Source organism: Canis lupus, chromosome 1 (assembly GCF_011100685.1).
Source record: "Canis lupus familiaris isolate Mischka breed German Shepherd chromosome 1, alternate assembly UU_Cfam_GSD_1.0, whole genome shotgun sequence".
Classification (NCBI taxonomy): Eukaryota; Metazoa; Chordata; class Mammalia; order Carnivora; family Canidae; genus Canis; species Canis lupus.
This window is the reverse complement of record NC_049222.1, coordinates 40911448-40924304: the sequence shown is the minus strand read 5'-3', so window position 1 is coordinate 40924304 and position 12857 is coordinate 40911448. Positions and strand designations below refer to the sequence as shown.

At 40.6% G+C, this 12857-nt stretch overlaps 2 pseudogenes; one reads left to right on the top strand and one right to left on the bottom strand.

Annotated features, from left to right (window-relative positions):
• The first annotated feature begins 4813 nt into the window (after window positions 1-4813).
• Window positions 4814-6424, top strand: LOC119875903 (annotated as a pseudogene).
• Window positions 6425-12030: 5606 nt separating this feature from the next.
• Window positions 12031-12130, bottom strand: LOC119876026 (annotated as a pseudogene).
• Window positions 12131-12857: the final 727 nt, after the last annotated feature.

The window sequence follows — 12857 nt, the reverse complement described above, 5'->3', positions numbered from 1 at the left end:
AGCCTGGTTGTGGAGACATGTGGTATTTCTGTAGGAGCATTAGCAGAGGTCCTGGGCTCTGATCACTGGCTTTGACGTATTGAGAGCAGGGCACGTGGCACATGGCATCCATTTGTGCAGATCATCGCAGGCTCGGTGTGGCTCTGGAGACAGCACCAGCAGCTGTGGCTTCTGATTGTGGTGACCTCCTGCTTATAGTAGTTTCTTATCCTTGTCTTGGTGGCTTCCTAATTGTAGCAGTAGCAGGATGGTAATGGAACCAGCAGCTTTTTCATCATAGAAGGAGTAGCCTTCTTTGTGGTTTATGCAGGCTCTGGACAGACTCATGGGGCAAAGCAAACAAACATTGAAGTCCAGAACTTGCCAAAGGCAGGGACACTGATAAACCCCCTCTTCTTTGGGTGGGAGTCCTGAGAGACTAAACCCTAGGTTAAGATGAACTACAGTAAACCTGTCCTCCAACAGACTACAGTCCAGCTTCAAAGAGTCTATATAGCCAAAAATATCTTAATTCCTAAAATGTAATGAAAGCAATTCTGGATTCAGAGCTACCAAGTACCTGAAAGAAGTCATTTATGGAGGAAGGAAATAATCATCCTAGACTTCTAATTCTTTCAGCAATAGTTTTCAAAATATAATGCCCAGCACACTGACAAAGATAGCCAAGCACAGGGGGAAATAAAATAACAAGAATGAGAACCAGCAGAAACATACAACAGAAACAGAAAACACACCAAAGATCTAGATCAGTGCTTAAATGGAAGTATAATGCAAGCCACAAATGTGGGTCACATATGCAACTTTAAATTTTCTAGTAACCACATATAAAGAGTAAAAAGAAACAAATGAAATCAGTTCTTAAAACTGTTTTATTTAAATCAGTTTATTTTAACTCAAATTTTTATTTAACCTGAACTTTTATTTCAACATGTAATCAACATAAAAATTAATAATGAGATAGTTGACATTTTTATACTATTCAAAAATCTAGTGTGCATGTTACACTTGTAGTACATCCCAATTCAGACTAGCCATGTTTCAAGTGTTCATTAGCTGAATGTGGCTAGTAACTTGTATATTGGATCTTGTAGCTTTAGGTTTTAGAATATCAGGCAGGAGTGTTGAAATACCTATGCTTAATGAACTTTTAAAAAGTGAGGTTGAGGGATACCTGGATGGCTCAGCGGTTAAGCCTCTGCCTTTGGCTCAGGGCATGATCCTGGAGTCCCCAGATCGAGTCCCACATTGGGTTCCCTGCATGGAGTCTGCTTCTCCCTCTGTCTGTGTCTCTGCCTCTCTCTCTCTCTCTCTGTGACTATCAAAAATAAATTAAAAAAATTTTTTAAAAATAGATTTAGATCTGGAAATTATATAAAAGTAAAATAAGATATTTGAAATATGGAATAATCTATCATTTTAAAATTGAATAGCTGAAATTAAGAACTCAGCAAATGCCTTTAATAGCAGATTATACATGGCTCAAGAGAGAATTGTCAACTGGAAGGTGAATCAGAAGAAATTATCCAGAATAAGGCACAGAAAGACCAAAGAGTAGAAAAATATAGAAGAGTGAGAGACAGAGCAAACACCATGAAATGGTTCACCCCACATTTAACTGTCATCCTAAAGGGAGAGGTAAAAGAAAAGAGGGACAAGGTCATATTTGGAAAGATAATAGCTGAGAATTTTTCAAAACTGTTTACAAGTCTATTGTCAATTTGATTGTCTTCCCACTAAAGGTAACTGTATTAATCGTTGCTTTTAGATTTTTTCCCCTTTCTCTCTTTGAGGATCTCAAAGATTTTCTGCAATTTCACCATATTGTACCTTCAAGTGAATTTATTTTTCTATATCCTACTTGGTATTTCTTGTGTTTCCAGAAATTGAGGATTAATGTCAATTAAGTCAGGAGTTTCCTTTGGCAGAGCATCATCTATAGGGTATCTCTGCAGCCTATTTGAGGTTGTGCTCTAGAGGGATATTATGTTTGATTCTGCTAGATGCGCTGGATCTCTACCAGCCAGAAATTTTTTTAGGTTATTTTGTGGCTTGAGATACCTGGATCGGTCAGTCAGGCAGAGTAAATTCTAAACTGAAAGCCAAATAAGGACAGCTTATAGTTATTCATTCTTAGGATAGTCTTTTGTTTATTTTCTTTTTACACACAGAACCCAGGCCAAGACAGAGAAATGTGCCTGCTGTGTTCTTTTGTAGTATCTCCTTGTGCACCTGAGCAGATTTTTTTTCCTAACCCACCTTTTTACTATACCTCAGCTTTATATGTGGTCTCAGTTCCAACTCCTCACCTTGATAAAGCCCATAGCCTAATCCCTGTCCCTAACTAGGAATAAAATCTAAAACCCTGGCATACCGAGGCCAACAACCTCCACCTTCCCTACCTTCCCACCAACCTTTGGAAAACTCAGTGTCCACCCTTAGCTTACCATTCTGCTTTTTAGCATTTTTTTTCATGTTTGGCCCCTATAAATTTCCCTCTCATGCAAACTCAGTTAGTTGTACTTTTTTTTTAAGACTTTATTTATTTATTCATGAGAGACACAGAGAGGGAGAGGGAGAGGCAGAGACACAGGCAGAGGGAGAAGCAGGCTCCATGCAGAGAGCCTGACGTGGGACTTGATCCCGGGACTCCAGAATCACACCCTGGGCGGAAGGCAGGCACTTAACTGCTGAGCCACCCAAGGATCCCCAGTTAGTTGTACTTTTTAAAAAGGATTTATATATTCCTCCCACCTTGGAGATGGGGAGCCAAAACTCTAAACCTAAAATGCCATACCTCTCAGTTAAAGACGGATAAATTTATCCTGAATCTTAACCAGTTAAAACACATAGGAATAGCATCAATGAATGATTCTCATGTGGTCTTATCCAGGTTAAACTTGAAGGGAATAAAATCTAACCTGACCTATGTCAGCTGAGTGGAATTTATTTATAGCAACATAAAGATAAACATTACATTTTTCTCAATATTTCCCCCTTCCCTTCTCCCCATATAAGCAAGTAGGTTTTGGGGCTCCTTTCTTCAGGAGAGATTCACAGCAGAGTAGAAAAATAGAAAAGACTCCTTTCTTTTTTCTAAAATCCTAAGCTCTGAGAGAAAGGCCTAGACAGTGTCTTCAAGAAACATCAAGAGGAGATTTCCCCCATACTAGAGGGAACCCAAGGGGATGGTGACAAATGAGTCAAAGAACTCTTAGACAAATGTTCATTATATGAAGAGCAGCAGTGCACCACCATCTGACACCCCTGTTTACAATTCATGTATTTCTCCCACAGGTTTCTTCTCTTTTTCCTCCCCTCCTCCACCTCCTCCTTCTTCTCCAGGGCATGTCCCTGACTACTCATGCTATGGCCCAATCAATTCTCTCTTCTGCCAATGGCTACCAAACAAGTGATTAGCCCTGCCTTTGAGAGAAAATGAGCATCACCTTCAGTAACTTTGACTCACTCGTGGAGTACCGGTGACTGGTTAAATGTTTTCTAGGAGGGAAGCAGAGAGGCTATTAAGATGGTGAAGATGCGGGGTCCTGGGTTGCTCAGTTGGCTGGGCATCTGACTCTTGATCTTGAGTGGGGTCATGATCTCAAGGTCATGAGATCAAGCCTCATGTTGGCCTCCACACTGAGCATGGAGCCTGCTTAAGATTCTCTTTCTGTCTCTCCCGCCCCCATCCCATTCACATGATTTCCCTGTAAAATAAATAGATAGATAGATAGATAGATAGATAGATAGATAGATAGATGATAGATAGATAGATAGATAGATAGAGAGATAGCAGAGATTAATCTTTTTTTGGCTCAAAATGGAGACCAAGAAGGGTCCTTACCAAAAAAAAAAGAAAAGTAAGAGAGAATTCAAATAACATCGGGTAAGAATATTCTTTCAGCAGAAACCGAACAGAAAGCAAGCACACTGCTTTGAAATAAGGTTTACTGTTACAAAGAGTTAAGAAATATTTTTTTTAGTTAAGAAATATTTTGACAATAGTTAAAACGGATGACATTCTCTGACAAAAGCAATTTTTTTAAGTATTCAATATTGTGGGGAAAATGTAATATACACAAAAAATCAGAAAAACTGGAAAATAAAATTATCGGATTAGTAAATACAGATGTAATTAAATGTTTAGCACATTTCTGCTACTAAAGCAAAACATTTTCATGAAAATGTATATTACTAGCTATTAATATTATGCCCATACATCTTTCTTTACAGATAAATATTAATTCCCTTAATTAATAATTTTCATCCATTACTGCAGAAATCAGAGACTTAACTGTTGTTTGTCATTGTTGCTGCTGTTCTTTGCTTGTTAGTTTGTTAGGAGGAGCAGGAACCTTACCAAGAATGCTTTGCAAAAAAAAATTTGAAATCATTTGATTTCTAACAGAAAATTTTCCTAGTTTTCTTGCTCCATTGTTGCTATGCCACATGGTGTCTGCCCACTGTAGCTGAACAGTCAATTATGCAGTTTCTAGGCAGAAAAATGCTCACATTGCACGGAAGTGTCTAAGCATCCCATGGTAACTCTGGTAATATGTATTTTCATTGTTCATTTGAACTCGTAAAGGTACATACAATTCTCCTGCTCTTACATGTTTTCCTATAGCGCCACCCTGCATGGTAAAGCCAAAATTAATGATTTCTCCTTAAAGGCAAAGTTTTACTACAATTTACACAGTTATGTATATTTTTAAATGTATTTTAAACTATTTAAAAAATATTTGTTACATTTCTATATTAGACTTTCTCATTCTTAAAAACCTTAATTTCTTGTGAAATTAAGAAGGAAAGTATGGGTGCTGCAGATGAGGAAGAGGAACAGGGGAGGAGGACTGTCCTGAATTGGTTCCTATTGAGACGAAGCTAAGAGAGGAGGAGGAAAAGTCTGGTCCCGGCACTATGATCCCGTCACACTTATCACCGGCTATTTAGGTAACTAACCTGATCAGAAAATGCCATAAATGCTGGCATCCTGCGAATTTGGGAGCTGCCGGTGCCTCTTCACCTTAGGCACCGGGGTCTTCTGGCAGACAGCAAATATCTCTGAGGTACTAGGAAGACAACACTTCTGAACTATATTTTGACAGAGGAACACAGTAAAAGAGTAGCAGTTATTTTAAATGAATTTGGGGAAGGAAGTGCAGTAGAGAAATCTTTAGCTAACAGCCAAGGCGGAGAGTTCTATGGAAAATGGTTGGACCTTAGAAACAGTTGCCCCTGCTGTTCAGTAAAGGACAATGGCCTTAGGACTACTGAGAATTTGATGCAGAAGGAGAAATTTGAGTACATACTACTAGAGACCATTGGGTTAACAGCTATAGGTGCTGGAGCTTCTATGTGTGGGTTGATGCTGAATTAGGAGTTGATATTTATCTTGATGGCATCATAACTGTTGTGATTTCAAAATATGGATTAAAACAATTAGAAGGGACGCCTGGGTGGCTCAACGGTTGAGCGTCTGCCTTTGACCTAGGGGATGATCGTGGGGACCCAGGATCGAGTCCCACATTAGGCTCCCTGTATGGGGCCTGCTTCTCCCTCTGCCTATGTCTCTGCCTCTCTCTCTCTCTCTCTCTCTCTCTCTCTGTCTCTCATGACTGGTTGAATAAAATCTTTATAAATAAATAAATAAATAAATAAATAAATAAATAAATAAATAAAACAATTAGAAGAAGAAAAACCTGATGGCCTTATCAATGGAGCTTCTAGGCAAATTGCTTTGGCAGATATCATCATCATTAATAAAACGGTTTCAGAAAAGGATTTAAGCAAATTAAGAATAGCCATTAGAGGGATCCCTGGGTGGTGTAGCGGTTTAGCGCCTACCTTTGGCCCAGGGTGCGATCCTGGAGACCCAGGATCGAATCCCACGTCGGGCTCCCAGTGCATGGAGCCTGCTTCTCCCTCTGCCTCTCTCTCTCTCTCTCTCAATCTGTGTGACTATCATAAATAAATAAAAATTAAAAAAAAAGAATAGCCATTAGATCAATAAATAGACTAGGAAATATTTTAGAAACACAAAGATAGAGTTGATCTCTTGAACACATTAGATCTTCATGCCTTTGACAGTCTTTCTAGAACAAGTTTGCAGAAAAAAATTCAGCACGTGCCAACAACACAGCCTCACCTTGATCAGAGCATCATTACGGTGACATTTGAAGTACCAGGAAATCCAAAGGAAGAAAATCTGAATGTGTTTATTTAGAATCTTCCATGGGAGAAGAATGTGAGAAACAAGGACGACGACTGCATTGAGGTCCTATGGGGCTAAAGAGGCTGGTATCAAAGACAAATCAAAACAGGCAATTGTCCAGGGATCCTGAGACAACAGTTTATAGCTACTGTAACTGAAACAGAGAAGTAGTGGACAACACATTTCAAAGAAGATCAAGTCTGTCCATAACACTAGAAGCATTTCTTATCCCAGAGATCAGGTGTCAATTTGGGGGTAAGTTTCCTACTGGGTGTATTTAAAGCATCTATTCTATGCATCACTTCTGCTATGAATTCCAGCGTACTTTAAATAGCGTTTATTTTATGGAACACGTAAGATGTAGCAAATAAGTACGCAAAAATTTGACATTCATACAATAAAATATAATGTCTCTGGGGGAAAAAAAGAAGTAAACAGTAGTGGACTGTATCTTATCCTAGCATTCCTAATGGACTGGCAGATTTATAAATATTCTTTACAATTTTTAGAAATACATGCTTCCTCATAGTAAAGTTTTAGGTGTGGCACAGGGCACACTTACCAACTGACCCAAATATCATGAGTTCCTCTGTTAAAGGAAGCCAAAAGGAGATAAATCTAGGTTTGGTAAGTAAATAAATATACATACAAATATATAAAAATTTTAAGATGGAACAATTCACTAAGTTTCTGTTAGAGTCCTAAAAATATCTGGTTATACCTGATTAAGTCAGCTCAGTTTGTTTTTCCAGGTGCTGTTGCTCTACAATGTGGCTATTTATTTCTCAAAGCCTAGAATTAACATTAGTGTTTCCAATGACTAAAGGGAATTGGATACTTGATTAACTATCAGACTTATAATAAATTGACCATTATGTCGGCTGATTTTATAAAATTTATAAAAGATAAAAATGATCCTACGTGAAAGTGATGTAATCCAGCTCCAACCCTCACTTAGTCTCTCATAGCTAAAGTGTGGTGGCTGAAAAAAAAAAAAAAAAAATCACTCCATTTTGTCCGCTCTGAAACCTGAAGGTAGTGCTGCTTAGAAATATGATTCTCTATAGAATTTACAGGTTGCTAAGAGGATACATAGCTGCAGCAAAATCATTCATCTGTTTTTACTTCCATAGCCTGGGAACACGCCTTATAATTTGCCAAATGCCCAGGTGCTTCTTATACACTTCCATCAATAAGGGACTTGAAATTACTTGCATTCAAAAAGAAGGGGAGGATCGCCTATAAATTATATCGCAACAACTTTGATTTTTATAAAAGGTGGAGGGAAGGAAAACTAGCAGTACCTGAACAAAAGAAAACGAACAAACTCCTCATACCCATAAGCACATCTATCGTTTGAAAAAGTGTTTAAAATTTTCCTCGAACTCCATGAACTATAACTGTTAACAATAGCCTAGCACAAGATCAACCAGATGGATCTAATGTTGCTAGAACATTAAGAATCTCTGCCTGACCTTGCATCAAGATGTAAAAACTGCACTTAGCATGTTTGCTACCATAATACCTCTGTGTCACAGGGTCTACAGGGTCCTGTGGCCCAAGAAGCAGGTCCAGGCCACACACTCACCCGTGTATGCCTATGGCTGCTTCCCTGCTGGCAGCAGACATGAGTAGTTACAACAGAGGCCTATGCCCTATTTAATATCTGCAGAGAATCTGTGCACCAGGTTCACACCCCTGAATCCTCAGCTTTTAGGGTCAATACTCAACTCTGTCATTTGATCCAGGAAAGGGCCCTCTTTTACATTGTACTTGGAGAAAAGAGAAGACGCCGTAAGTACTTGAAATTCCCTACTGCACAGCCCTCAACCCAACAACTGCAAAGATTTCTCATTACTGCTACAAATCCAGGGAATGTGAAATAATCACTCTGTGGGTACTTGAACCAAATGTCATCAAGCGAAGAGTACCTGGGACACCTGTGTTTTCATGACCTGACCCTCACCCCTCATCATGTACAACATACACACTACCCTGCACCACAGCAGTTACAGGATGGCCCCTGCTCCCCAGTGTGTATGTACCCCTGTAAATGACCACGTGGCCCTGAGGGGAAGGCCAGCAGGAAACATTGCTCTAGCTGCAGACCTGAAGGGTCCCTCCTGATTAGAAGCTGGCTTCTGCTTCTACTAAAGGGTTCCCGCTCTGAGAAGTAACTCAGCTGTGGAAGCTGAACGAAAGATCCAGACTTGCTCTCTGGCTGCCTCTTTCAGCTTTCTCCTCATGCATCCTGGGGCTTGGTCTTTGTTTTTATTGTTTAAATCTAGCAGCCCCAAAATAGCTGGGTAGTCCAGCTATTTTGCCTCTCCAATCACGGTGTTCTTTGAGACCAAGGGATGGAGAGCTGTCTGTGGGGCAGGGCCAGGGCTGGCATTCCAGCCTCTAGCGTCAATTCAATCATCGCCGCCTCTCTGTTCTGATACTTGAGCACCTGTATCTCAAACCTCTTATTTCAGGATTTTTCACCCCAAATACGTGCTACTGGGTACCTATTTCTGCAATACCATCTCCTGCTGCCAAGCGTGGCCATCAAACAGGGACATCACTGAGCTTCTTGACAATGCTGGTGCCCTTTTCATCAGGCATTCTTTATGGGTTTGTTAAAGAAAGAGATCCCTGGGGCAGCCTGGGTGGCTCAGCAGTTTAGCACCGCCTTCGGCCTAGGTGGTGTGATCCTGGGAACCCGGGATTGACTCCTGCATGGGGCTCCCTGCATGGGTTCTGCTTCTCTCTCTGCCTCTCTCTCTCTCTCTCTCTCTGTCTCTCATGAGTAAATGAATAAAATCTTTAATAAAGAAAGGAAGAAAGAAGGAAGAAAGGAAAGAAGAAAGAAAAGAAAAGAAAGAAAGAAAGAAAAGAAAGAAGAGAAAGAAAGAAAGAAAGAAGAAAGAAAGAAGAAAGAAGGAAGGAAGGAAGGAAGGAAGGAAGGGAAGGAAGGGAGAAATCCCCAGACCTCCCCAATGGATTTATTTTGTGGACCATTTCCGGTTTTTTTTTCCTTTTTGATCGGGATTGTTAGCTTTGCTTTGCTTACTATATCATTCTGATATAGTTTTCTGAGCCTTGTAAATCCCTTCTTTGACTATCGGCTTGGAAGTTCCAGATATTCTAGTCCGCACAACACAGGCCATCCCTTTCTTCAACTTTCCAAGACCCATCTTTGTAGCAGATCAGCAACATCTTCCATGGTCATAGTAAATTTTGTGACCCACAATCGTGACCCCTCCGTTCTGTGACTTTGGAGCCTACCCTCACCCTGCCCCCACCGTACTGCAGTTCCCCAGGAGCAGTCCCTCATCTTCCGACAGGACACTGGGCTACATCCTGACAGTCCTCTGGCATGTAGACCTCTCCTTCCTGCAGCAAGCCTGCCATTTCCCCAGATTGGTTAAGGACTGAGGGATGCTGGGTATCAGCCTGGTAGACACAGGGGACTTAGCAAAGGCTGAGCAGTTTCTTGCCAGGCAGAGGCCTCCTGACCTTATTCCAACACAGGAAGAGCACCAGCCTTTACCTGAAGAAGGGGCAGGCCGTGCCCTGACAGCCCAGCGCTACAGAGATAACGCTGTGCTGACACATGGATGGGACAGAGGTCCTGCCACTCTCCTCTTCCAACTCCAAACACTACCTGTGTCTTTCCTTCACAGAGGCTCTCTTTCTTTCCTTTGAATTCTCCATCACACCTCAGCCCACGGTTGGATGACCGTGGTATGAGATTTGAGGCCACATCAATGGAAACCTGTTTCTGTGAAGATGATCAGGTCCAGTGTGTCATTCAAAGCCCTTGTTTCCTTGTTGATCTTCTGCTTAGATGATCTATCCATTGCAGTAGTGGGGTGTGTATGTTTCCGACTATGACTGTATTATTATCAGTATGTTTCTTTATATTGGGTATAAATTGGTTTATATAATTGGCTGCTCCCACCTGAGGGCCATCAATATTTACAATTGTTAGATCTTCTTGTTGGATAGACACTTTTGTTATGATACAGTGTTCTTCTCATCTATTATTAGTTTTTGGTTTAAAATCTAATTTGTCGGGGATCCCTGGGTGGCTCAGTGGTTTAAAGCCTGCCTTCAGGGGATCCCTGGGTGGCTGGGGATCCCTGGGTGGCTCAGTGGTTTAGCGCCTGCCTTTGGCCCAGGCCGCGATCCTGGAGTCCCAGGATCGAATCCCACGTCAGGCTCCTGGCATGGAGCCTGCTTCTCCCTCCTCCTGTGTCTCTGCCTCTCTCTCTCTCTCTCTCATAAATAAATAAATAAATAAATAAATAAATAAATAAATAAATAAATAAATAAATAAATAAATCTTTAAAAAAATAAAATAAAATAAAGCCTGCCTTCAGCCCAGAGTATGATCCTGGAGTCCCAGGATTGAGTCCCACATCAGGCTCCCTGCATGGAACCTGCTTCTTTCTCTGCCTGTGTCTCTGCCTCTGTGTGTGTATGTGTCTCTCATGAATAAATAAATAAAATATTTTTAAAAAATAAAAAGTAAATAAAATCTAATTTGTCTTCCATTAGGATTGCTACCCACCTTACTTTGATGTCCATTGGCATGATACAGGGCTCTCTACTCCCTCACTTTCAATGTGCAGGTGTCTTTTGGTCTAAAATGAGTCTCTTGTAGACAACATATCAATGGGTCTTGCTGTTTTATATCCAATATGATACACTGTGTCTTTTGATTGGGGCATTTAGACCATTTACACTTACAAGAAATATTGAAAGATATAAATTTAGGGCCATTTTATTAGCTGTAGAGTCACTATTTCTCTATATTGTCTGTTTCCTCCTGGTGTGTGTTACGTTTAAGATCTCTTGTCACTTAAAGGATCCTCCTTAATATTTCTTCCAGGGCTTGGTTATTAAACAAATTCCTTGAATTTCTGTTTCTCTTGAAAGATTTTTATCTCTAGTCCTATTTCAACAACTGCCTTGCTGGAGAAAGTATTCTTGGATGCATATTTTTCTAATTTATCACATCATATATATGTGGGGCAGGGCCAGGGCTGCCAGGATGCCAGTCCTTTTTCTCCTGCCAGGACTTGAGTATAGGACTCCTGCCAGACTAATGTTTCTACCCTTGTAGTTTATGAACCTCTTGTCCCGAGGTGCTTTTGTGATTCTCCCTTTTCTCTAGAGGTGCAAGTTTCTGTGTTATATGTTGAGATGTTGACCTATTTTCTTGACTTTGGGAGGGGATCTCTGTGCCTCCTGGACTTAAATACCTGTTTCCTTCCCCAGATTAGGGAACTTCTCAGCTATCATGTGCTCAAAGATACCTTCCTCTATCCCCTGTCCCCACATTCCTCTTCTTTTGGGATCCCAATTATTCCGACATTGTTTTGCTTTAGGATATGATTTATTATCTTGATTCTCTCATCATGCTCTTGTAGTTGTCTATCTTTTTCTCAGCTTCATTATTCTCCATCATTTTGTCTTTTCTGTCATAGATTCTCTCTTCTACCTCATTTATCCTAGCAGTTGTAGCCTCCATTTTTATTGCAGCTCATTAATAGCCTTTTAATTTCAACTTGATTAGATTTTGGCTCTTTTTTTTCCCCTAGAGAGGGATCTCTAGTGTCTTCTATGCTGTTATCAAGCCCAGCTAATCTGTTTATAATCATTAATCTGAACTCTAGTACCAATCTTACTAATATCCATTCTTATTAGGTCCCTACCAGTCAGTAATGCTTCTTATTCTCTTTTTGAGGTGAGTCTTTGCCTTGTTGTTCTGTCCAGAGAAGAATAGATGAACAAGAGAACAAAATGCTGAGTGGCAACAATCACCCATAAATATCGAGTGCTTCATGAATTTGCATGTTGTCCTTGCACAGGGGTATGCTAATCTTCTCTGTATCATCCAGTTTCTTGACTTTAGGAGGTGCCAAAGCAAGCACCAGGTTGATATTGTGACTCTGGATTCAGGTTGTGAGGACCCAGAGAAGGGGAAAGAGATGATCCATTTATTTTTGGGAAATGGGATGGTGAATTTTACCTGTCCAAGTGGACAATATTTGGATGCAATTAACATTTCAATTGGTGAACTTCAAGTAAAGGAGAATGCCCTCCCTCACGTTGGTAGGCTTGTCAAATCGGTTGAAGGCCTGAAAAGAACAAGAGACTGACCTCCCCCCAGTAGAGGGAACTCTCCTGCTGATTGCCTTCAGATTTCATCTGCACCATTCTTCTCCTGGCCTTTAGTAGGCTGGCCCCTGCTGCAGATGTGGAGTTGATGGAGTTGTGGAGTTGATGTGCTCCACAGGCACATGAGTAAATAATCCCTTATTATCTCTCTGTCTCCACATCATACTGGTTGTATTTCTCTGGAGAATTCTGACTAAAACAGGATGGTAAGGAAGACTTCATGGCAGGTAATTTTCTACCCATCTTTCTTGGGCCACAGGCTATCGGCCTGTGTGATCCACAATACCTGACAGAAGAAGGTGCCAGAACAGAAAGCCTGGAGGCATTATGGCGAGAACCTTAGAATATTGAAAAGGAAGAGATTTCAGGAAGTGAAATGGGAGTTCTGTGGAAATCCCTTAGAAGTCATGAGTGTCAAACAGAAAAATCACTTGGAACACATACACACATAGACACACATTCACACATGCAC